This window comes from Harpia harpyja, chromosome 8 (assembly GCF_026419915.1).
Source record: "Harpia harpyja isolate bHarHar1 chromosome 8, bHarHar1 primary haplotype, whole genome shotgun sequence".
Taxonomy (NCBI): Eukaryota; Metazoa; Chordata; class Aves; order Accipitriformes; family Accipitridae; genus Harpia; species Harpia harpyja.
Window position 1 is genome coordinate 12,488,276 of NC_068947.1, and position 27,092 is coordinate 12,515,367.

The following is a 27,092-nucleotide window of genomic DNA, read 5'->3' on the forward strand; positions in this document are numbered from 1 at the left end:
AACTGGACTCCAATGAGAATTCCAGATTCAGACTTAGTTGCATCCATCTTGTCTTGCATGATTCCCATTTTAAGGCATAAGGACTGGGTGGGGAGGGTGGAGAGAGCCCTGAGCAGCTTTTAAACTTTTCAGGATCTCTTTCCCTTTTATTTTTTGCTTGCTTACTTCATTTTAATTACCAGTGCTTTTAGTTAAAAATCATTATAATAAAAAAATGTTAAGTAAGGTGTCAAAAAAAAAATTCTCATATGTTGAAAATGTTTCTGTCATTAAATTAAAACCAAAACAGAAGAGTGGAAGATCCATTTACATGCAGTGTTGGGATTTGACAATCCATTTTGCCATACTGGTACATATGCAGGCAGCATTTATATTCTACATGTAAACTGTTCCAGTCCTGTGATTATCATTAGCATAGGTTGTAGCTGGAATGTTGAAACACTGTAAAAAAATCACGTTGCCTGCAAGCTCCTAGAAAATGAATGGTGGATTACCTTCTTCTGATTTCTCTTTATTCCTAACTCCATAATTTCTTGTTTTCCTTTCATCCCCCCTTAGCATTCTCTTTAAATTTTCTTCTTTTCTCTAGTCCCAGTTCACACTCTTTCAATGCCACAGAGAGCAAACTTTGCACCAAAACCATGAATGTCATGCTGCCATGGGGTCTCCCAAATCCTCAGCAAATACTCTTCTCTGAGCATTCCCCAGCCCAAGAGGAAAGCAGAAGCCACAAAAACTCTCTCCAGAAATATCTGATCCTGCCATTTTCATGGCAAATGTCCTAGAGAATGTAATTGACCAAGTGAATCAAAACATAGTTTTCTCGAGTGCTTTTTTTTAAACAGGCCAGTAATTTTTCACTCTAAAATCTTGTCCTGGACCTGAATGAAACAACTTGTTTGGAAGCCACGAGATATAATAGTACGAAAACAGCAGTGTATTCACACTGACTGTTTATGGCACAAGACCTAAAAACAAAAGCAAAGACAATCATCTATCAAAAGGAACAGCTGTTTCGAAGAGAGAAATCCTTGGCACTCCAATAAGGTCAACAAGCTTGTCCCTCACGCCAATGTCACCATCCAAATCACCATTTGAAGGAAAAGTACAAGGAAGAGAGCAGAGCTTTCAAACATGACAATTTTTACTAAATAGGATCTATAGAGACAAAGTCCTTCACGCTATCCCTTAAGTGTAATGAGAACCAGCTACCTCCCAAGCCTATTAAATTTGTAGGGGACTCCAACATTACTTTACCACTGATAATTTGCATTACGCACACACCCACCACACACACAAGCTATATGCAGCTCGGAACTCTTTCTCACACTGGTCAAATGCTGGCCAAGTTGGCTTGTCATTAACTTCCACTGGGACAGGATTTCTTTCAGTGGGTCCCACATGTAGTGCACGGAGTAAAATACTCATTGGTGTCTGTCTCTATTCCCTGTCTGCCCCACAAGGCAGTTCAACATGACAGAACATCACGTGACAACTCCATTACAACAATTTCTACTGTATGGGCTTGTTCTGACCCAGATTTCCAGGGTAAAGGGTTCTTGTCGGAGTTTCGTAATAGTCAGCTCATCATGAGTTTCAAGATCAGGACAGTAAATATTGCACAAACTTATAGGGGAGCATAAAGAATGTGTACTGCCATGAATATTGAGGGAGGTACAACCTAAAATACATACTCGTGGTCTGAAAACATGCATCAACATACATACCATTACCTAAAACTGAAGCCTTTCCTCTCACTACACATGACTCTGAGATTTAACATTACATCCATTGAAGTCACTTTTCCAAACATAGTTTCACTAATTATAATCAGTTTAACTTCAATTGCAGTAACTTCTCCCTCATTACCTGCACTTGTTTCTGCCCCTCTGATGGGAGATTTCCATTTTAAGTATTCTGCACACAATGTTAAATCAGAGCGGGACACATCTCTGCAACTCATTTGCAAAACAGTAGAGGAACATGATTTAAGAAGAAATAGAAAAAACTATGCGTTTTAGATCAGGATCCCAATCACTGGCATTTTAAGTTGCTACCAACTCAAAGCCATCTCTTCTTTTGACTGGAAGCACATAAGAAGCCTTTCTATTACAAAGGTTAATTTAGCAAACTCACAAAAAGATCTGACACTGTAGCAGTAGCATGGTGCCCAGTATAATCCTTTACAAGGAATTAAAGTCCCTAAGTAACTACAGTCTTCTCTTTCAGAATATTGAGGCTAATCTTTAACTGAATCAGTTGACCTAAAACTTCTATATTGGGCCACATGTCTTTCACAAGAAACAGATTATGCATTTGGAGGGGATTGTATTCTTATAGTACAGGGACTGTTTCATATCCATCTGCCATATATTAGGAATTTCTGAGCACCTTCAATCCTGGTTTACCTGGCCCACCTCATTTTCCTTACAGAAGTGGCCCTCTCCCTTCCTCCGTGCAGCAACGAGTTTTCGTACCCCAGAGTTCAATGAAAGGCTGAACCTCAAAGCAAACTCACCCCAAGATGGATGCATATTATGGGCTATTCAGATGGAGCACCACAGCAGCTGTCTCCTTTTGGACTGGACTTACATCAAGACCAAGCCTGGCATCATGACTTTCAGTTATTTCTCTTAAAACTACCCCTGAGATCCACCATACCCACACCTCGATGGCTGAAGACCATTCCCTGGATTACCTACTGCGCAACAACAGAAGTAAGGGAAAAACAGGCTAACCCAGTCACATTATCATATTAAAGGGAAAGTTAGTGACTTATGGGTGAGAGAAAGAGCTTGCAGAAATCCATCCAGACATGGAAAACATCCTCATGATATCTGCAGACATTTCATTTGTAGACTCTTTAGATTTATATCAGAAAACTTAACAGCTGGGGAACGCTGGGAGAAACTCTACAGAGAAGCACAGGATGAGAAACACACACAGAGAGATAACAGCCCAAGGCCAGATTTACACTAGAAACATTTGTAGATGTAATAAAACATTAGCAAGAAAACATATTTATCATTTTTACATCAGCAAAAAGTCTTTTCCATACACCTAGATGTAAATATGCCAACAAAAAATCCTCCTGTCTGATCCTTCTCAGTCTATTATTCACTTTCTGCAACTCAGCCCTTGTTCTCACTCCTGAGAAGAAGCCACTGTCATAACAAAACATCTACATGTTTACTGGTAGAGACTAGCCAATCTGCTTCACCTAACAGATTTTTAACCCTGTAGCCCAGGAGTAAGCAAGGAGCGGCAGCACAGATATGTGAAGTTCCTGGAGAAAGCTACCCCATGTTGGCATCCCATGGAGTCTCTCTTGGTCTTGTGCTTTACTTCCTCTGTCCCTGCCCTGCACTGAGTGAGCACCTTCCTAAAACCCAAAAGCAAGCATGCACTTACAGAAGACCAGCAGGTTGGTGCTGCAGAGCATTGAAGGGGTAGTGACAGTAAATATCTTGCATTTATTACGCTACTTTTGGAGCACGCAGTCATGACCACATAGTCATGCACATGCAAACAGGTGCAGGTTCCTCTTCTTTGCCCATAAATAACATAATTGTGCATGTAAATTAGTTTCTGATGAATTACAGTTCCGTTTTACAACTCAGCAGTCACACAGCCATCCCGTTTGTGCATGTAAATAGGATAGCTGTGCATATGCCAGGAGATGTGCGGAGTGACTAGCAGCCATTGCAAGGTCGTGGCACAGTTTGTGGGTCTGTGCTAGTTGGAGCATACAGTTTCAGAAGCACCTTACAGCAAGAGAAGATGACGTTGTTACTGAAGTGGGCAGTGTCCTTCTGCCCTCTCTCCCCAGGACACCTTCCCATCACTTTCCCCTAGCTGGCTTTCAAATGCACCTACACATCCAGTGAGGACAGCAAGCCCATCCACCTGGAAACCGTTCCTGGAAAATTAAGAACACAGAGGGTTTGTTTCCAGCTGCATGGGCTGCAGGACTGTCACTGCCAGGACAAGACAGCATGGTTCACAAGCAGGGTGGGGAGGTGGGAGAGCCCCTTCAGCAGCTGGAGACCTTCTAGCAGTTTGTGCCACCGAGGAATCCATCTCTTGAGATACCTTTTCTTTTCCATTCTGAAACACAAATAGGACTTACAGGTAAATGAAATTACCCCTTTTTACAATTCATGCTGGAGCATTCAAACCATTTCATTCCAAACTGGATTGCTTGTTTGCTTTATTTTAGTATAAAACAAAAATTAAATCACTTCCCAATGATAAGATGAAGGTATTTGGGGCTTTTCACCAAAATCAAAGTTAGTTCAAAGCCAGGGTGTTTTAATAAATTGGGATATCATCAGGGAGATGTTTTTCATATATTTCTAATTCTGCTATTAACCAGCCAGGGCACCATGTTCCCCACTCGCTACATGAGTACAGAATGCTTTCCTCTCAGTGGTATGGACAGGGTTTGTTAATGTTCCAAGTAAGAGTTTGTAAATTCTCAGCTGAGAGGGATTATCTGTATCTGTTGATAATTATTTAGATAATTTGAATTTAAAAAACCTCTTGATAGGGATTATTTAAATGGACATTTCTTTCCCAAGCTCCCCACTGAGTTCAAACAGGCTTAAATTAAAGTGAATTATAGGTATTGATACTTGGGAAGAAAAAGATGCATCTTTTAACTTCCAGAAAATAGGTGGGACAGAAACAGCTTTCCTGAAAAACAGAGTGAAAAACTGTACTGCTTTAATAATAGGAACTTTCCTGATTGTATATTGGCCTGAACTGCACCTCTATAAAGCCTGGGGGGCAAAGTCACGCTAGAAGTAATCAACATGTTTAAGGTAACTGTCTACCAAATAAAACCTGTATGTAAACTCACAGGTCATCAGTTCATGGCTTCCACCATCATTTGTGTATCACAAATGAATAAACCTTTTTATGAATCATTTTTCCACTTTAGCTTTAGAATCCACAAATCCATATACTTCTATTCTATTCACACGTCTCTCAGGGACATAGAACAATAGGATTTTCCATTGTCTAAGCTCTGATCCCTGCTTCAGGACAATTAAGGGAATTTACAATTGTAATGTATTCTTGTACCTTGCCTCAGAGAAACGACCTTCGTTACGTAAATGTCTATAAAACAGCATGCCAGGCACCAAAACATCAGGACAGAGAGGGCAGAAAAGCTAAGTGAGTGCTTGAAGTAACCAAATCAAATTCCTTTGCCTCAAAGTCCTTTCCAACTCAGATACGAGGAATCCATTCCTCTCAACCTAAAAATATAATGCCTTTCATGCTTTAAAAAAAACAACCCAACCCAAAAAACTATGAAATCCCCCTGGACAGCAAAGCTCTTTCTTTGCAGTGGACTAAACTGCATTTCTTAATATAGCCCACAACCAGGCCTGCTTAAACATACTGTTCTTGATCCATGGCCGATTTCCAACCTAGTGATCATGGGACGGATTATTCATATCTCAGATGTAAAGCTTAGTGTTCAATCTACCTAATTTTATACATCTACAAGTTTGACGCTTAACCTAAATTCATTGTTTAGGACTCATAAATTACCAATAGAGAGAAACAGGCACACCTAACAGGTAATTAATTCTACCTATTTTGCATTCCTGTTCTGGGAAGGGATAAATAACCTTCTGGAAGTGCATCTTTCTCTTAACTATAGTGGGAGTTCAGAACAATTAGCTTAGACTAGAGACTAGATGCTGTGACAAATCTCATCCTTTGCCAACAAAATCATGGCTGATTTCAGTATCAGTCAAAAATAAAATGGGTATCAAAGCATTTTCTGTGTTTTTTATATGTCAGTTTGATCATGGTCCCTCATTTGCTTGCACAATTGCAGTAATTAAGCACATAAATTAAGCACACTCAAAATCTTCAAGTTGGATTGGTACTGCACATGTTCAGATGTTTCCTATGAATATATCGAGAAGAGCATCCTGCCCATGTTCAGGATGTACAAATGTACCAGATGTTGTGGTTTTACTTTATCATTAGTATTTAGCACTTACTTCACACTCTGATAACTGGGGACAGCCCAAAACTCCACGAATTTTTGCTTCAATCTACCTAACTAGCGCAAGAACACAGCACTGTATTGGTAGCACTTGGTTCAAACTTAACCAGAACACCTCAAAGCCTGAAAAATCCAAATGTGCTTTGGAAGATTAGATGTTAATCAAAAGCTACATGTTTGAGAACAAACTTTAAAGCAATTTTTTAATTTTATTTGTGTGGGTGCCTAAGATTTGACTTCTATCAGCGCACTTCCTTTGTGCTAAACATATCAGCTAACTTCCTTCTGTGGCAAGTCAGTAAAACATACAGTAAATTGCAGCCTAAAGAGAGATCATGAGCCCCTTGTGACATGAAATCCCTAGTTACTGTAGGCCATGTTGCATAATAAAAGAGAATGCATTGATGAGAAGATGGCAATCCAGATGAGAAACTGAGTTCTAGCAGAGGGAGAATCTTCAACCAAACTGTAGATTATAAAGAATCTGAGAAACCCCTTTAATTGTTCTCTTAGATCCCTGGACTAGATATTAAACTTATGCAAGACATTGGATCTGACAGTCCACATTGTGCAGTCAAACAAAAAAAGCCCTAAGTAAAGATTTCACTCTTCTGAAACTTTGAAATGAGAGTTGTGTGCACCATGGTCCTTCTCTATTATGCAGGCTGCTCATCCCATTATTTTAGTATCTGAATACTGCTTTTCTTCAGAATAACTAATTAGATATGACAGTCTGTTAGGCTGCAAGCTCTGCAACCCCCTAATTTTGAGTCTGAAGGTTTAACGGACTATGCAACCTCACTCACATTGTCTGGCTGTATCACATCTCCTGGCCAGGCCATGTTTCTCTATAAACAAGATGGGTTTTACATACACAGAACCTAAACCACCAAGTAACAGGAGACTGAAGTGCTTGCAGGTGGACACAGAATTTACAGACTTTCTTGAAACATGCATTCCTCCAACAGTATGGAGGAGCAGAACAGGAGTCAGTAGCATTGTGGGCACACCTCCTTGCTTCTGCAACTATTGATTACACCTCCCCACCATGCTGTGAGATGAATGGATTTTGTGCTAGTCCCCTTTAAGTCTATGCTCTTTAGTAACCTGTCGGTGCAAACTGAGCCAATAACAGGCCCAGGTAACTACTAGACAACCTTCTTGTTAAAGGAACAGCTCATATTAGTTGATACTAGTCCCTCTGAACAGCTGCTCTGAGCCTTTCCTTGTATTTACCTTTTCTGTATACCTCCCTTTATCTGGTCCTACAGCAAGGTTACAGCCTTCTACTGAGGTTTACAGGATGATTACGATTATATATGGGTCCTGCCTATTAATTTTAATCAGATACATCCATGGTAAAATTCGGTTCTTGTCAGTTTCTCTGTTGAATGCTTCTGCCTGACAGAGTTAAAGCTGTTCATCTTCCATACACAGGCACATGAAGCCATATGTCTGCAACTGAGGACAGAGAATCGCTATTAAATGGGTCAATGAACGAAAGTAACCTTCAAACATGAATGCAAATAAATCTGTACTTGCAGTAAGACTTGATGGCTTCAGAAGCAGTATTTACATGTTGAAGCATTTGGAGATCTGGGGCATAGATTGTACTTAGCCCGCACAGAAAATAGCTACCCTCATTTATCTTCAACCCTTAGGAAACATGAAAGGGAAAAAAAACCCATGTATGAATGATGCACCGCTTCATCCTTCTTCTGAATCTAGTGGAAATGTCTTTCCAAAGCAACATCCATAGCCTAATCCTTGTTTGATAATTGCTTTTTCCTGTCTTTTTTTTTAATTGCCTTTGTTTCTGTTACTTAGGCACGCAAGAAAGGTCTTTCCTGACAAAAGAAGAGCCAACACAATTTGAAATGAAAGCTGACACATTCCCCCGAATGACAAACTGAAGTCACGAGCCCAATACATGCATTTAGAGATGAAAGCTGTTTACGTATGCCAGTCAGGCAGAAAGCAATTTCTCATAATTGCAGAACCTTTATACCTCAAAGTACAAATAGTATTATTCACAGTCTTACAAACAGATAAAACCAGAACCCTTCCCAACATCCCTTCCCTTTTGAAAAAAATCTTCAAGTAGGAGATATTCCAAAATAGCCCAGCAGCTGTTATGAACTGAACTGTCCCATCTGCCTTCATTTCGAAGTGCAGATCTAGCTGGGTCACTCTGCAACAAGGGAGAAGAAACTCTTCCTCGCTCTGAGAAGACTACTTTGGGTCTTCTGTGTTGATGTTCAGAGTCACCACATATTTTACTGTTGTTCTCTCCCTTCCTCTCCCTACCCATGTGCATGCACAGAGCAAGAAAGCGGGAAGGGAAAAAAGCAAAAGTAAAACTTATCTCCCTCCTCCTACCTACCTGTGTAAGGACTTGGGAAGAAGGCCCTGGGGCTTTCCAGAGCTACAGCAGAAGCAGCTTAAGTTATGTAGCACCTCCTTCCTTCAAGCATGACCTGATGGCAGTATTTAGTCTGAAGAGCTTGGGGTGTAAAGAAAAGCTTTCCCTAGTACTTCTGTGTACACCTTTATCACAAACTCTAGGTTAAACTGCAATGTGATGAAATGCCTCCTGCAAACTGCATAGGAGGAAAAAAACATACCTTTTCCCAGACTAGTAGATACCAGAGTTGTTGTTCAAAACGCAGACTTCTGCGATGATTTACATGCTCAAAAGACAAAATTTTGTCTCTAGCCCTTACAGATATGAGGAGCCACATTTCTTGGATTTTGAAAAATGTTTCAGTCCTGGTCACTGCAATTTAAAAGCTGGCGCAGCATTTGACCTTTTAAAAAAAATCACAGTTCACAAGTCAGCTTCAGTAACTCAAAATATTACATTTGACTCCAAATAAAAAGTAGTTTTTCACAGCAGTCTTATTGAACTGCAATAGTGACGACAGTTTGTTGCAGGAACTTTCTCTGAAGAACAAGCAATTGCCGAGAACCTCGGCCATCCGACCTTCCAAACAACTCCTGCACATCCTTCTCCTGCCTCCTCCCACCCTCTCAAACCAATTCTGCACTGCAAATTGCAAGAAGCATTTCCACCTCCTCAACATTCCCACTGCTCCCATCCCATTCCCTCCCACAAGCAGGCTGAGGAACACTTGGAGCCGGGAGGACCCTTTGAAACACACTCAGAAGCAAATATCAGAGGTGTTTCAAAAAGTAAATTTTAAACTCGCGCATTGAGTCTTTAATTCTACTATATACACCCAGGCGCAGACACATGGATAGAAACTTCAGCGATTGGCCTCCAAAACTGGAAAAGTTCAGTGAATGAGAACAGGAGTCACATTCAGAAGAACCACTGAGGCTGAAGAAGCTCCTACAGCAGTGGGACATCCCTGTGGCTGGCCGTATGGATGGCCAGAGCATGTGTCCTGGGGAGACTTTTATTTTCAGAAATGGCCATACTGATTCTGCCCATTTCTCCTCAACACTCTCAAGACTTTAATGAAATAGAAACACAGGATAATATATTTACTTTATTCTAGCACTAATCTAGTAACAGATATAACCTATAATCCTGAATGTAAAAATAAAGGAAAACCTGAAGTGTGTGCGGAAATAAACCCTGGATTACCTCCAGTTCTTGCATTTTACTTAGAACAACTTTGTTTTTATCTCTCTTCTTGAATATTTACACTAATGAAGTTGCCCAAATTAAAATACTTTTCGTTGTCAGCAAACTAAATATAAAATCCTCTAAACACCACTGAACTAATTATCATCTTCAGTAGCATGTCAGTGCTGAATATGTTACAAACAAAACCCACTGCACAGGGCCTTGCTGCTTCTGGAATGAAAATGAGTTAGAATGAAGTGCCTTTCAGCAGTCTGATTTCTGCTTTTTTCAGAATTTGGAACTGGAGAAGTTGGTAGCCTTGTGGGGACATACATCCATTGAACTACCATAAACTACTAAATTTCCATCTGTTTCAAAAAGCTCCAGCTGACCTACATTTTATGTTATGGATTAGCTGAAGCTTACAGAGTAGCACAAAGCTTGACTCTTGCTGCTAACTATATATCCTAAGCAATTAAATGTTTTATCAATAGTATGTCCAGTGTAAAAATGACAGTTTTGAAGAGGAAAACTCTTTGACATTTCACATACAAAACAGAAATAATCATTTGACAGATGCACTTAGATTGCAGTATAAGTATCATCAAATTGATTAACTTTTATTTCACATACTAAAAAAATTCCAATGTACACATTAAAATTATTTGAAGTTTTGAAAAAAAGGCTAATGAACTTTAATTCATAATTTTACAACATGCTAAAATAAGGCATCAGAATCATTCAGCATTTTGGAAATCCTGTCTTTTTAAAATTATCTACAAAATGATTAGTAAAGCAAGTTGGGCAACAATAGCTCATTTCACAAAAGCATGATTTCCACCTCAAGTTTCTATTTTGTTCTCATTCTGAGGCAGAGAGAAAATTCAACTTTGAGGTTTGGTGGTAGATTTTTTGGTTTTGTTTTTTACAAACCAGTAACAAGTCAGTCCAGAGGCCAGTGGAACACACTGAGATGAGGGTGAACTAAGTCTAAGTCCTTGAGTCCGATCAAGAACTCCAGCTTGGGTCTCTTACGTTGTCAAGTGCCCTGGCCATCAGCGCAATTGGGTTTTCTCTCTTCCTAACTAGAAAGTTCTTGACCTAAGAAATCTCCATGGAAATGTAGTCAGAAAAATATAGTGAGGAAACAACATGTTTCTACTCTGATGCACTACCATTTTCCAACAAAAAGAGGATTTGAAGATTTCCAGAGGGGTTTTCATTACAGGCTCATCAGGAGACCCTCTGTGTTAACAGTCCTTTCACTTACACTTTATCTCTTCATCAGTTCATTTCCCAGCAACACCTGTAACTTCTTTTGACACTTTTTGTCCTTCTTTACAATAAGGTTATTCAACTGTTCAATGAAAAGTCAAGGGGTAAGCTATGGACAGACTTAAGCTGGATGTTGACTGATCCAACTAGTCTATTGGGACAGGAAAAATTTGGTAGTGAAAGCAGTTGCTTCCTGACAAATTGGAAGTCCATCAAAAGAAATTAGCTGTGTGAGTGGCCTGAAGACTCATATATATCACTAGTAAGAGAGACTCACATAAAGAGTGTTAGTCTTCTCACATCCTCCTAATTAGGTGTCCCTGTAAACCATATTCCAAAATACATGTTTTCCAAAGTCAAGACAACATGTTTCGACTTTTTCCTGACCACCAACTAAACTAACAATGACATTTCAAAAAAATGCCGGTTGGATACATTACCAAAAAATGAAACTTGACTTGTCTTTTGAGGTTTCTTTATTCTCTTACTGTATGACTTCTACATCACTGGTCTACCTATCCTTAACATACTTCTGTAAGTCATTTAGCTATGTTACCTATGAACACACCAGTACACACAGGAAAGAAAAAGGAGTCCTGGCTGTTTAAATGGTTTTCCTCACAAATACTGTCACTTTAAATGAAATAATGAAGAGACAAAGTTAGAACAATAACCATGTCACCTCAAAACACATGCTTTGATCCTAAAAACCACAGGCACTCTCTGGACTCAGTTCCTGTAAAACAACACAGCACCACTAAAATCAATACAGCAGCACAGGTTTATGCTATTTCAGTAGCTGACACAGTCTAAGGGATCAAGAGCAGGGATTCATGACAATCTAGACGCACAGCAATATTGCAAAATTCAAAGACTGGAAGGTAGAAATCTTCCATGTAGGAATACTGATATATCAGGAACTCAAAATCTCAAGATGGTGTTTATTTTAACCAGCTGCAAACATCTACAATGTAAATATCTGCATGTGAGCTATTCTCCTAGGTCTGGCTGGAATAGAGTTAATTTTCTTCAGAGCAGCCCCTATGGTGCTGTGTTTTGGATTTGTGTCTAAAACTGTATTGATAACGCACTATCTTTTGGCTATTGCTGGGCAGCGCTTGCACGAAGTCAAGGCTTTCTTTTTTGGAGTACACTGAGTTGCGCAAGAAGCTGGGAGGGGACACAGCCAGGACAGCTGACCAACGGGATATCCCACACCATACAACATTGTGCTCAGCAATAAAAGCTGGGGGAAAGGGGAAGGAAGGGGGGACATTTGAGGTTACAGCATCTGTCTTCCCAAGTGACCCTTCAATGTGCTGAGGCCCTGCTTTTCAGAAAGGGGCTAAACATCTGCCTGCTGACGGGCAGCAGTGATGAAACTCCTTATTTCACTTTGCTTGTGTACACAGCTTTGCTTCGCTTATTAAACTGATCTCGATCCACAAGTTTTCAGCTTTTGCTCTTCTGACTCTCTCCCCTATTCCAGCGGGGGACACTGAGAGAGCGGCTGTGTGGGTGCTCAGATGCTGTCCGGGGCCACCCCACCACAGCTATTCCTCCTAGTAAATGTGGAGAGTCACTTGTTCTGCTCATTTTGTATGAAATGATCCATTGACTGTCAGTGAAATCTTTTGTCTATAAAGAGAGCCTAGGCTATTGTCTAGCTTGGACACAGCCTCTTACACAGTAGAAACCTACAGGGACTCAGATGAATCCAACTGTCAAGCCTGTCTCACTGCTATGAGATGCCGAAGGAAAAATGTGGTCTACTATCTATTAGGTATAACCGCTCATGCAATCCATGTTTTTAAAAATATCTGATATACCTAAGTGTAATTTAAAATCTCATTGTAAGATGAGCAGCTTCATTACACACAGTGATAAAGCAACTGCAGTCCTGCCGGGCTACAGACAGTCCTTCTACAGACAGTGCATTCAGTGCCACACAGGAGATGCACAAGTTCAAAGTTTTCAGGCAATTTTTTCTAAATGTATGTGACAGAACAAGGGAAAGTCATGACAGTTGTAGCCTGTGTGCAAATGGAAAAATAAGCACATCTCTAATATTGCTAGTTTTCAGTTCAGTGCTAGCTAAATGCTTTTGATCATTATGTGCAAGTGGTGAATGCACCACCTGTGTCTTTTTTGTCTTTGTACCAACAGGTGAGATTACATTATGCTGATAGGGGCTGCAACAATCCGGGTAATGGCACAAGTACAGAACATTGCTCTGTCAACAAATCACAACATTTTCAAAATACTACCATTTTTAAAAATTTCTGTACATACATGTTAAAACTGAGTCACCACTCTACTTCCAGTGAATACCTGAGCTTTTAAGCTCTGCTATCTGCCCCCAACAGATGAGTTTCCACTTCTGTATTTGTAGTATTTGTAAGAGTTCTTGTGTATTTTACAGTTGATGTTACTGTTAGTGTCGAAACCAGGACAGTTAGCCCAGTAGCTTCCACATGCCCTGGTCAGACTCATGGTCCCATGTTCTTAGTCAACGGACATCAAATATTAAGAGCAAGATCTTGGAGCAGGGACAGGATCTGATCTACTCTATTCTTCTCTCCCACACTCCATTTATCAGCTGTTGATAAATTGTCCCAATACAATGAAAGGGTTTGCTATAGTATGTTTTCCCACAGGAACCCAAAGCACTGCTCTAAGACCCTTATATGTCAGTAAAGCAAAGGTCAAACCAGGATTAGTTTCACATAGAGTGGTAAATTCAAAACTTAATCAAACCCACAGTTTGGCTTTGCCCACAAAAATCCCACCATCTGTTATGTTAGAAGAATGCTTGGGGAAACTGCACAAGACATGCTCTTCTAGAGGGATATTTGCTGAACCTAAACCAGAAAGTCATTTCAGAACTGATGCAGAACGAAAATCAAAGAATGAGGCATGAGTCCCAATGTATATAAACCCCAAGAATGGGACCTATGAACTGTGTAGCAACAGCCCCAGCTGCAGTATCTCCATATATTTAAACTATCTTGGCCATTTTCTGCAGTAAGGCAGAGCAACTACCGGGTGACCAGAGTCCTTGTTCAGGTAAAGGACCTTTTCTGGCAACTGGGAAGAATTCCCCGCTCCCTCCTATTCCCTCTCCATCCAGCTTACCTGAATCACAGCTTCAATTCCCTGATAAAGGCTACTTGTGCCTGTAATAAAATAGCATGGGTGATTCAAAACCAGCAGACCCTCTCATCAGGGTCTGACCCACTGAACTGCAGTTGAGCTGTTCTGTCTCTGTCCTGGCAGCCCAGGGGCAGCAAAAACAAGGGTCACCCATGGGGATCGGCCAAGAGTCAGTGATTTGGGGGGCAGAAGCCTCTTTAAAGGCAATGCGTGTAAGGAGAACATGCAACTGCCTTTGGGGAGGTTTACATCTGTTACTTTTTCCATCTTACAAAGCCGCAAAGAAAATGGTGTAGGTGGACGGCTGAAGATTGCTCTTCTCAAAGGCTTCCTCCTGAAATGGGTGCCTACGCTCTAATACTGACTAAGCCACAGGGCTTTGCTTCTGATCTAATTAGATAATGATACTGCGATACAAAAGGAGAGGTTAATCTTGACTGTATCTTCAATCTCCTTTCCTTGTGTACAGTTGTAAACACCCTGGAAGCATTTGGAGTCACTTCTTCCTATGTGTTTTAGTGTCGGCACTTGCACAGAATGACTACAAGTGTGGATAATTAGGGGAGCTGGAGAAGAAGAAACAGGAGAGACAATCTTTTAAAATGCACTGGGCAATTCACACAAATCCTGAGGTGTATTAGTGCCAGGGTGGCTAGCAAAAAAGACGATGACAACAATGCAGCTGTTGCCACCCCTATCCCACTACGCTCATCCCTGTGAAGAAGCACTCCTGCTCACACCCCTGAGGTATGTCAGGTGTAAGAGGTACACAGTGTGGATCCTCTCGAGGCTAACCGCAACCAGACAATATCCTCACCAGCCCTTTCCCTTTCCCACATCAGAGGTGCTCAGGGAAGGCAAATGCAGCTACAAGGGAACATGGACATCCACTGTGTGCACAGAGCTGTTTCTGGGAAGTACCCTCCATCTGCGGATCTTGGGTACTATTTGCCTTCCCCAGTGCAGTCAAAGGACATTTCTAGCCCCCAAGAAAATCAGCCGGAAGAACATCTCTACCATATTCCTGTTCTTTGCACCACTCTCTCAGTGGCTTTTGCAAATTGAAGCACATGTTCTCATTAGTTTGCATAAAATGTTGGTATTTTCCTTCTGCACCCCAAGATACACACTCCTTCCAGTTTTCTGTCACCAGCAAACCACTATTGAAACAAACAGAAGTAGCACACATTTATCTGGCATGTAAACATACTCTCTTTTACACCCAACGGGAAAGCGAGTTGCAATAATGCTCAGCTAATAAAGAAGGAAATTCAGACAATGATGCTGGCAGTTATAGACAGGCAAAATTCCCCAAACACATATGAACTGAACCCACCACTGATACCCACGAGAGCTCCAACCGATTCTTTCTTACAACTTCTAAAGAAAATAAGAACAAAGCACAAGCAATCTGATTACGAGAGAAATGACCGAGAGCAGAAAATTACTCAATTTATGTAATGCAATAAGTCCCTACTGAAAAGCATCAGCAAAATGCTGTCTTTCCTTTACACCATTCTTTACACCACTGGCATTCAGGTGGATAAACCAGCTTCCATTTTACAGTCATTTTTCCTGCTATTTTAGCTTTTTGTGCTGTTAATCCAGTAGCAACAGTCTTGAACCACTTCTAAGCAACCGATATTCTTTTGCTTTTCATTTTAAAGAAGATCAGGTTGTTACTGCTTTTCTATAATTGTATCATCTTGTCACTACAAAGGAGGAGGAATACACACCTCCATAAAAATTTTCTCTTCAAAATACTTGTTATAGTGATACACAGCCAGTTTTTGTACATAAATAAATATACCTGAGTGTATATATACACACAGGTATATGAAAACAGAAATAATATGTATGTATATATACTCATACTTCTACTTACACATATCTATATAAATATATTAAAGGTATCTATATATATACACATTATATTGAACTTATTTATCTATATATATAAAGACAATGCACATACAATATACTCACAGATTACTAAAAAGAAAATTTAGAAGTCTTGGTAAGAAGCAATACATTACTCTTTGCACTCTGAAAGGGAGACCTCTGATGCTCTGAGACATGCCTATATTGGATGATGTCTGCTGACACACTTCTGCCACCATATAAACATCCTTGCACTCTCATTTGTAATGCTTAGTATCTACCTGGACAGGAGTTGGAATCCAAGTCAGGACAACTTTTCTTAGGTTAAAACTGTGGGTGATGGGAAGGAGTGGGAAAAAGAAGGCCTTTGCTTTATTACCCTGGTAGTCAAAAGTCTAGTTTGGCCCAAACAGCCTATTGGTTGACATTCAACACTGACATTTCACATGAACTGCATTAGCTTCTGTATTTTTTAGAATGCAGTTTTAGCAGTAAATCATACTAATGAGTGAAAAAGTGTCTTTTAGGTATTAGGCCATACTCTTCCTTCAGCAAGCTTTATTCATTTCAGTTAATTTCTATCAGGGATGAATGTGGTCCAAAATGTTCTGTCGTAAGACAACACTCCTGGCACACTGTCAATAACCTGTTCCTCCGATAAACTACACCCATTATGCCGTTGTGGTGATTTCAAGGTTCATTTGGCCCTGTACTTTTAAAGCTATATAGTATGAACATCTGAGATGAGTTGTAGGTTGGCTTGGCTTCCAAGTTAGTTTTATTTATTGCAGAATGTGTCACTTTTTGCCCCAAATCACTTTGCTTGGGGAGTTTATTTTTTACTGCCTGTCAATACGAATCAAATGCTGAGTGTTAAAATGCCACAGCCATGCCCTGTATGGAAAGGCCTGCTTTATTTTGATTTATTTGGTTGGTTTTATAATGTGTACAGGGCATATTTAGAGTATATGGGATTCAGGAGACTGATGCTAATAGTTCTGTTTGGAGGCTAAAGAGTAAGTATGTTAAGTGTTACTATGCATATTCTGAAATTTCATCTTTCTTTTGGTGTTCCCAGTTGTCATACTATTACTGGACGAGACACAATCATTCTCTATGAACACCTAGTCTTAAGTAATCCCAGAGTTCATGGACTTGTGACTACTTCAGGTATTTCTCCTTGAGGTGTACATCGTCCTTCTCCTAGACAAGAAATCAGTCAACCTTCTTCATGAATGTCTGTCAAGCTCCTCTGACTGTTTTTGATATAGCAGCTCGCACATACAGTCATAACTCAGCCTTTAAGACAGAAGAACCTGATTTATTGTAATCACAAGTGGCAGCAACTCAATTCCCTATTTGCAGTTACTCACAACTCTCCTGAAACTTTCACATGTGAGGGTAAACACGTGCCGGTGTGAGTTCCACTTCAATGATGATTTACATCACAAGAAAACTTCCCATGGGCTTAACAAGTGACGGGCCAGCCACATGATTTCATTTATTTTTAAATAGAAAGCTTAGAAAAACCAAAGCAGCCAAGGTCTAAAAAATGGTCTTTGCTCAGTTACGTGATAAAAGGCCAGTCACACTGAGCACAGGGACCGAGTCAAGGCTCAGAGGACCAGCCCTACTAACTACCCAGTGCAAATGCAGCCCCTGCAATCGGCCACTCTGAAGATGCTCAAAGGAAAAGGACAGGACCACTGTTCCTGGAGGAAAGCCCACCAAGATGCGTCAACAAGGAAACTCTCTCCCTGGAATGCCACGCAAGCGAGAGGGGGCAATGGCCTGCTGGGGAATAGGACTTACCATGTCATGCAGAGGGAACAGAAGTTTGGGATGGTGTAAAACCAGCATGGGGTGGCTATAGGAATTACTGAGAGTGAGAAATACTTATCACAGGATGTTTAGGGGAATTACCAAAGGCAGGGAAAGGGATGGATCAGACTGAGGAGGAACAAGTGTAAGAAAATACATGGAAAAGGGGATTAAAGGGGCCAGATGCATGTGAACAGGCAGCTGGCCAGTACACCTGTCTGACCAAGCCCTGTCCCTGATCCCTGCAGTCCAACCTGTACTCCTGCTAAACACTATTTCCAACTATCTACTGTGTGAATACACTCTCTACTGTGAGCCAGTGTGCATGAACGCTAGCAAATATCACGATGGACTCACCAGTGAGCAGCAGAAGTTTGTGTGTCAGCTGCTGGGGTGAGAGGTTGCAAACCTCAGGGCTGGTAGGTCCAGGTACCAACAAACAGAGGAGACCAGATTCTGGGCCAGGGACAGATTGACAGAGTGTCCAAAACCCATGGGTGGAGAGACCTGCCTTGTGTGCTTGTAAAAGCCACAAGGAGCCAGTGAGGAGGAACAGCAGTGAGCCATCAGTGCAGGTGAGGTCTGCACAAGTGCCGTCTGTGTTTAGGTGGGTGCTGTAAAGGCACTTCTGTCCTTGTGCTGGTCTGTATGGCTGGCTGAGTGTACTGCATATATGGACGTGTGCATCTGCCTCTTGGGAATACATGCCCTGCCTTGTTACTAACTGGACCCATAAATACAGAACTGAGGCTACTACATACCAACTGGGCTGCGGCAGGAGCAATCCCCTTGAGTCCTGAAGCTCCAGCAAATTTGGCTACTGCCAACGGTCTTGTTTTACAGCCACCACAATTAAAAACTCCTGCAAACTTCTTGTGAGGAACTCACAGTTCTGATTACAAAACAGATCTGACCCAACTGTTTTTCAGAAAGGTCTCTGATCCAGCATTTGCATGCTTAATATTTATTTACTGTCAATTTGCTCCTCTGGGGCAAATTCTCCTTCAATTAATTCTCCAAGACTCAGGGTCAAAACCAAAATCCAAGAGAGTAATTTTTCATGGCCGACTGTGCAGAGATGGACCCCTCCACATTTGTCCTTGTCTTTCTGATACTCACATTTCTCTGGTGGCAGCATATGACCTTCACCTCTCTGAGTGGAGAAGGAAAAGGAACTCAGTCCCAGACAGCCACGCACAGGTTTCAGCTTTATGAGCCCCAAATAGTTATTTTAGATGGTCAGGCCTCGATATTCATATTCAGTAAGCTGGCTGAAGTTTGTGGCTTTTTGACCCAGAAAAAATAACTCCCCTTCCTCTAATAGCAAATATTTACCTTCGATCCCCTTAATTGTGTACTCATTTACCAATTCTAGCCCTGTCATGCTGGTGCTATGAGAGTGTTTAATTTCTGAACCACTTGAGGTAATAGCTGGATCATGACTAAAAAAATTATACTAGCCATGCTCTGTCAGTGCAACCTCATCCATTTGTCTGCTTCCACAAGCACAAAACAGATGCAACAGGGCAGAATTTAACTCCGTTGCTTAACAAGCGTATTAAAACCTTCAGATTTTTTTTTTTCTTCAAATTTCATATTAACTAGGTGCATCACTTCACTTGAAATTCCTTTCTTCTCTTGTCTGGCATAAAAGCCTACCCTCCGCAAGAGACAGAGCAGAGGTCTCATTCTCATTTACCCTGGAACCTGACCATCGCATTTTCCACCTTCTCCTCTATCCTGTAGATGTACTGCAATTATAAACAACATTTGTTATTATTCTAAATATGCAAAGCAGAAAGAAATATGATTCTTACACAAAAGATGTAGGCTGTAGATACTAAATGAGAGGCAGATGGTAAATTATCTTGTAATGCCAAGGTCTCTGCCATTTATTTTTCTTTGGAACAGATACATAACAAAAAGTGAACAAACAAACAAGCGGTTAACTCAGTTTAACTATTATGTAATTCCACATACTTCTGATAAGAATTTGGACGGCTTCATCCCTATCCTCTCTGAAGAGAATTAAGTCTTCAGAGTGCATCTGTTTCTCCTCCTGAAATCAGCAAAGTCTAAATGAACTGTAAATGAGAATACAAGCTTAACAGCAACAAGGAAGTCCAATCGGGAAACGCAGTTACAAAGGTTCCCGCAGGGTGACTCAAGACATATAGCAGCATGCATCTCCAGCCACACCATTTCCTAGACAGAATTATTTTGTCCTCATTCCAGAGACACTTACACAGCACTAGTTCTTCTGTATTTTATACTACCACTTACATTCTGTGTGAAATATTCATTCTAAAATCTTTTCTAAGAGATGAAGTATCCAAAGGCCAAATTAAACTCAAACATCTGCGCTAAGGCACATAATTCACAAAGGAGCCATTTTCAAATATCTGAATCATCACCAATGGGATATTTCAACAGGCTTCCTGATAATTATTTCAGGAACAAATGAAATACAAAAGAACATCTACTTGTAGGAAAATAATGAGATTCAAATAGTTACTGAAAACAACCAAAATTGCTTGGTCTTCTATGTATGTGCTGTGACTCTCTTCCACCATACTTAACATGTTGTTTTGGGGATGAATAAGTTAAAGAATTGGTTGAAAAGGGCAGTAATTCTTCGATACATCTTTTATTATACCGTAACTACTTTTAATGTATTTGAAAGTTTGTGAAAAAGTGACTACATTTGGATGGATTTGGGGATCCTCAGTCTTTCCATTTCCTAATTACCATAGGCTTTGATATCAAGAAGAAGATGCCTCCTACAGCTTGGTCCTGGGCTTGATGAGGAGGACTCTGTCAGTGCTAGGCACTAAAGCTGTGCTTGTAAATTATCCTCATACTAGAGAACTAAATTTTCCACAGTCTAAGTAAGGGCTGGTGGTTTTGCTGTCCTCTGTACCAATGGTGTTAAAAATTGCTAGCTTCCACGTTCAAAGCCGGCACAGTGGGCAGCCAATCTGAACCACTAACATCTCAGCTTCTTACTGTCCCAATGCTTTTGATAGAGAAAAAAGACAGATCTTGTGCAAAAGTCTCTGATACAAGATTTGGTAATATAAAATGCATGTGACGTCTTTTGGAAGTAATACCTAAAAAAAGAGGGCCATTTTGTCATCTTACATGGATGTCATGTTTCAGCAAGGTCTTTTATTAAAGTTCTTAAATAAATGAATCTGACAAGAAGGTAGATGGCCAGTTCTCAAATAAATGAGAAAGCAGATAAAGCAACAGGAAACAAAAGAGTAGGAGTCAGTGGTCAATCAATGATGAAAGCTTACCCCTGAGTCTCAGGGAATCTTTATTGGGCTATGTGCTGTTCACCTTCCTCCTGCATGGTTTGAAAAAGGATGCAAATAGTGAGGTGACAGCACAGACACCAAAAGCCCGCTTAGGTTCACAGAGCAAGTGAATGATTTTACAAAAGAAAAATCTATCGAGAGCTAGTAAACACAAAGATACTACACCTAGTTCAGGAAACCTGAGCTGCAAGCTGCGAGAACACAAAGAAACACTACTACACACTTGCCTGCACTTGAACTCTTCCCCAAGCATTCAGCTCTACCTGCTGTCAGAGAAGGGACACCGGGGCAGGTGGGCCTTCTCTGACTTCATATAATGGCAAGCTGACCTAAACTCCCCGCTTATTTTTGTCAAAAACTCAGTCTTATGTTAGACATATATCCTTACACACCTCAAGAGTATGCAAGTCACAGAGGTTCTGGGGATAATGCATGGCCTTTTTGGCTAATGCATTTAGGTTTTGCCTCAGGGACATTCGTCTTGAGACTGAACACCCACCCTTCAGTTTGCAATGCTTTAATTTTAAATCCAAATCAGTTCATTCCCATGTGCTAAACTATCATGTAAATTTTGCTGGGATTCTCCTTGCGTATTGTTTGGACTAACTCTTGAGATGTTCTTTTTAATAGTAAGACCAAACACTGTTTTCTAATAGAGGACAAAAGTAGCCACTAGTTTAACGGGTACAGTTCTAAATTATAATGCAGTTGAGTATTCCTTGTGAGGGTCTGCCACATTTTGAGTAGTATCATGTTCCCTGAACTCTGTCTTCCTAAAGCCAGCCAGTTTACCTACAAGAACAATGCTGCAGGGAAGCATGAAGTAATTAATTTCTTAGAGAATACAGAGCTGAACTCTGAGATATTAAATCCCCTGACAACAAAAGAGCTGCCTTAGTAATCAGGTAACTTTAGAGCCCATGGGCTTCCAGAAGGCACTTTCCAAAATGGCATGTAAATACACAAGCAAAAATGGACTCTAACAGCATTTTTACTCTTGAGCCATCTTCTATTCTTGGTTACTTTTGTGATTCCTCTTTCCTTTTACTGAGGTTATGGAGAACCCCGATCAACCATCTGATGGCTGAAACATTAAATTGCAAAATGATTCTTGCTTCATCTTCCTTCAGACTTCAGATTTATCTTCAGATTATGGACCAAATTCTACCTTGAAATGTGAAAAAAGTACACCCATATGATGGTGCATGCTGTTTCTATCTCCTCAACACCTTGAGCAAGACATGACTGCGTATGGGCAGAGGACAGCAAAGCATTTCATCAAATCCCACTCAGTGTACAGAAAGTTGTAGTGGAGGGCTGTCAGGGTGAGTTACAACCAGCCCCCAAGACATGCTTACTGTGAGATGGAAACAGCGGAGACCATAGCTCAAACTCCCGACAACTCATCATCACCACTGCCATCACCACTTCCCTGGCATATAAATTCTGAAATGTTTTAATTGGTATCTCTCTAAAACTTCCTTTCTCAGCCACAAGTTTTCACAACAGCAACTAATAAAATTTACTCTATTAAAACATTAGCTGGAATGAAAAACAGTCAGGTCATTGTAATGTTTAGTTTTAATAAACAATACGGCAAAGAGAAAGAAGAAAAATATGTTCTACTCACACAAAGACTCAGTGACCAAAACTCACTGAGTCAAACTCAGATGCATTTCCAAACAAAGCTCCACATAAAAAAAAAACCAAACAAACCCACAACAATAACAATGGGTTCCGCATGGAGGAAAATAAGTAATGCTGAAGTAAGGTCATACTCAGCTGGGAAACAGTAGAAGGATCGGACAAAGGGCCTGACCAAGGCTTGTCTCCAATAACCTCTGGTTTATACAACCCATGCAAGAGGACGCTAGGAAGAGTTATATATCACTTAATAAAACGCTGTGAACTATTCCTGTAACAGTGACTACTCAGTATATTTTTACCATCTTGAGACAGCTTAAGTGTTAAAAGAAAAACTGCACAGATTTTATCAAGGTTGAAACATGCATTTAGAAATCCTCTGCTAAAAATCATGTTTCATTTTCATTAATTTCGCTAACATTTTAAGTCACTGAAAAAGAATCCACAAAATATTCGCTTAAACAGCTTTTTACCAGCATCGTAGTTCATTTCAACCAGCTTGTTTATTCTTTCTAACATATGGATCTTAATTTGCATACATCCCGCTCTCCAAGATGAAAACACGCTCTCAGACAAAGCAGGCAAAAATGGACAAAAACAATACCACCCATCTGTCAGAGAAAGGAAAAAAAAAACCCCAAACACCCAAACCCTCTCTCACAAAGTGGGTTTTGCTCTTTACTGTTCTGCATCTTTTCCTTCCATCTTAGCAACAGCGCCTGGAGCAGCCAACCAGGGCCCGGGCGGCGGGCGAGAGCATCACCGCCGGGTTACTGCAGTGCATTGCCCGCCAGTAACCGCGCCGGGCGAGACCCAGACCGTGCATGCGGCACCTCTACCGCAGTGCACCTGCTGGGGATGAGGACAGGCTTTTTTTTTTTTTTTCCCCGACTTCTCCAGCAAGGATTAGCAAATAATTTAGGGCAAATCCTCCCCTCCTCACCCCCCCTGCCCTTTTTCATTTGGGTCTTCAGATATCTCCGGAGGGGGGGTGTGTGTGAAATCTTTTAAATGAAGTCACAGAAAGGAAGCAGCAAAAAAAGCCTAACTAAATAAAAAGGAACAGGTCTGTCCAAGCGCACATACCAGAACTAATTTGTAACAGAGCACCAAAGCAAATCAGCAAAACCCAGCCTGTTTAAATCTCTGCTGACGACCTGACAGCGAGTTATGTTTCCATCTTACGCAGAGATCAGTATTAACATAACATACAGACCTCCTAGCTGAAATGTAGGTACGTAGCTGTTCTGATGACACTCTCTCGGACCGTCACAGCCACTTTTCACGTTTCATGAATATCAAGCAACCTGCCAAAGACCCCGTGTTTCCCCATCGGACACAACAGAGCCATCCAGAATAAGCACGGTCCTTCTCTCCTTCCGCTCCTGCCGTTTGATGTGCTGAATCTCAAAGATGTGAAGCAACAATGTTGTGAGAAAAGACAGCACCCCTCCGGCTGATTGTTTCCACACGGTCTGAGCCATTAGAACAAACTGAAAATAACAGAAATACCACATTTTCTGCTGAGCATGAATTTCTGTATTGCTACTAAACCACTCCGTAAAAATACCCAGCCACATTTTGACCGGCTGGAGCCCGTTCTCTCAGAGGTTACTAAAGACCAAATCCTACCAGAACTTACACTCAAACGCAGCACAAATGAGTCATTACAGTCCTAAAAATAACAACGGAGAAATTTCCAACTAAAATGCTGCCTAATTAACCATGAATACTGACAAGTATGAGGAAAAAAAAGCAAGCCCTGAGTTGTTGTGGAGTTTTGAAAGCCAGTATCTTCCTGGATGCTCTCAAGCTATGTAGGAACAGTATTTCCATTTCCACCCTACATCATAACAAAACCACCTAGAAACAATAGAACAAATGTCCTTTGGTGGGTATATAGAATGTAAGCATCTTTTCAAAGTAAAGCTGAATGAATTTGACCAAGACAGAAGGCTCCGAAGTACTTTTCATGCCCTCTTCATATTTGGGACTGTCCGTAATTTTATCCCCAAACCACTCATTCTCTTCAGATTACTTTATGGCGCTTTTAGCAAAAATGGCAGAAACCTAAGGCACTAACTTTTCTCCAAAATCCTCTTGCAAACAGTTTTCAGGCAGTCCTAGTATTAAAACCTATGCATCTATAATTCTTCTATAAATTGGTAAAACCAATATGTCTCTGTGGTTTGCATTTCAAACTGCAGTTTAAACAAACAGTTCAGAAGCCAAGGTAAGATCCACTTTCAGATGTCTTTCTCAACCCTTAGATAAATGACTTTGTGACAAGACAGTGAAACTTTGGTCACATTCTGTTCTGAAGCTCTGCAGATCTTGCTTTTCCACATTTAAGGAGCCCACACTGGACCTAATGTAGGACTCTCCTCTTTCTCTTCCCCTCCAAGTCAGCTGGCTCCCTTGTCCTAAATGAAAGGAGAAGGCATTCTTGGACTAAGTGGCCCTGTTATTTCTCTGTGTGATGATGTTTCCTTCTTCTGCCTTTGCCAGTTCATCTTAATCTTACAACACAGTGTCTCTACTCCAGGAGTCCTGCAGCTTTCTTAAGCAAATCTTGAACCTTGCTGACCCGCAGGAGACCCCTGGGACATACTTGAAGATAGGTTGGATTCAAAGACTGAGACACATTTTCAGTTCTGGAAGATCCTTAAACTCACGTGATCTGGATCAAGTCACTTATCAATCTCTTTCCTTCAAAACTAAGAAACAGTTGATTCTATCAGTTGACTAACTCCCTAAAAGCTTTATAGGGAAAATGCCGAAGTCATACGAGACCTTCTGAAACTTTTACCTCTGTAACCTTTTACAAATTCCCATATAGGTAAGAACTCCTACTGAAGGGAATGGGTCATATACAGGTGCTTTGATCAAGGATGCACCTGCCAGATTCCTCCCCTGTTAATACCACTGACTTCAAGAGGAATTACACCATGAATCAGGTCCAGAGTCATGCCAATCTTTGCTATGAATCTGATAAAACGTCATTAAAATGAGTAGAGCAGCATTTATCATACAAATCTGAGAATGAAAATGCCCTTCCTCATTTTTAAAGAGAAAATGAGATTTAATAGATAAATTAGGTGTTTTAAGGCTAAGACACAAATCAATGAAAAATTCTAATTTGAAGTCTACTATGGCTTATTTAGCTTCTTTTCTGTTGACAAGCAATGCAAATTCACATTTCTCTGTGCTTTTAATAAAAAGTAAATGATGTTACATACCATGAGTTTCATTGTCTGAACAATAAAGCTAAGTACAGAACACAATGGCAGCATTACTAATTATTCCTCCTTTTGTTAGTTTAGAGCCTAACCTTAACATTACTTTGCAATACCATTTTTACTGAACAGAGTACATTTTTTTGTTGTTGCTCTTTAGCTGAATTCCTCTCCCAACAGGCTGGCACAAATTGTCTTTGCAAGGAAACTATATTTCTCCTTTTGTGATCCAACACTCATGAAAGTTTTAACTAATTCATTACAGTCATGGAGAATGATGTAGAAATAGCAGAATTTTTTCCAAGCTCTGTTTCAGAATAGAAACACCATTAATTTAAAAGGCACATTTTCATAACAGCATCCCTTATCGCTTATTGCCATGACCAGCACCCAAGAACAATGTGAACTGAGAGACAACTCCCTTTTTTTTTTTTTTGTACTTTCAGGAGTGTGTTTTCTGCTACTTTTCTCATTAAAAAAGTGAATTTAAACATTTCACATCACAGCATGAGAAATCATTTTAGCACAGGGAACCCACAAGGGGTATAGAGCTACAACAACCACCAGTGTTTGGAGGTACAATATTGCCCTTCTGTTGAGCAGAGACAGATTAAAACCCACTGCAAAGTCCCAGTTTCCCATGGAGGAGAAACCAGTAAAAGGCATTCAGAATAGTTTTATGTGAAATGCAGTCACCTACAAGCCCGTCGGTTTTAAACAGAGATATGCCAAATTACACACAAACAATTCTACTTGCAGAACCACTAAAACATTTCAAGGAATCTGATAGTTTGGTCCTTACCTTCTTTTGAGACTATCTAGGCAATTTGGTTTTCTATTTCTCTGAAGGAAAACCTCTTCTATTAAAACCAATATATTGGCTCAGTCCCTGGAGTAGGGAACATGGCTGGGAGGAAAGTTTGTTTCTAGAAGGTTTCTATAACCTGACTACCCATTCACTAATCATAGAAGGAAGGGACCTCTGGAGATCGCCTAGTCCAGCCTTCTACTCAAAGCAAGATGACCACCAACACCAGATCAAGCAGGCTGTGGCTCTGCCCAGCCAAGTCTTCTACACCCCTCTGGCATGGAGAAAGCAAGCCATCTCTGGGTGACCTGTCCCAGTGCTGCACCAACCTCCTGGT

At 40.6% G+C, this 27,092-nt stretch overlaps 1 protein-coding gene across 2 annotated transcripts in view; it reads right to left on the bottom strand.

The window, feature by feature from the left end:
- Positions 1-27,092, bottom strand: part of ABCG1 (ATP binding cassette subfamily G member 1) — a 56,631-nt gene that overhangs the window by 23,515 nt on the left and 6,024 nt on the right. The gene's annotated exons all lie outside the window — the stretch shown is intronic.